Here is a 222-nt window from a genome sequence, read left to right on the forward strand (position 1 = left end):
ACAACCTTGTCACGCAAAAAATAGTCAACAAATTTACTCTCTTCTTTCCAAAGGAGATAGATAGAAAGGCTACTGTTATTTCTCTTGCAAAAGGGTTAAGTCAGATTGGAAAAGTATGGGAGGTGTACATTTGGGGGGGGGGCGGTTCCCCTTTCCCTTGCTGCAAAATCTGCCTGTTTAGAAGCATTCTCTATTTCCCATGTTTTGGAAGGACTGAGAAAT

This window comes from Dromiciops gliroides, chromosome 4 (genome assembly GCF_019393635.1).
Source record: "Dromiciops gliroides isolate mDroGli1 chromosome 4, mDroGli1.pri, whole genome shotgun sequence".
Classification (NCBI taxonomy): domain Eukaryota; kingdom Metazoa; phylum Chordata; class Mammalia; order Microbiotheria; family Microbiotheriidae; genus Dromiciops; species Dromiciops gliroides.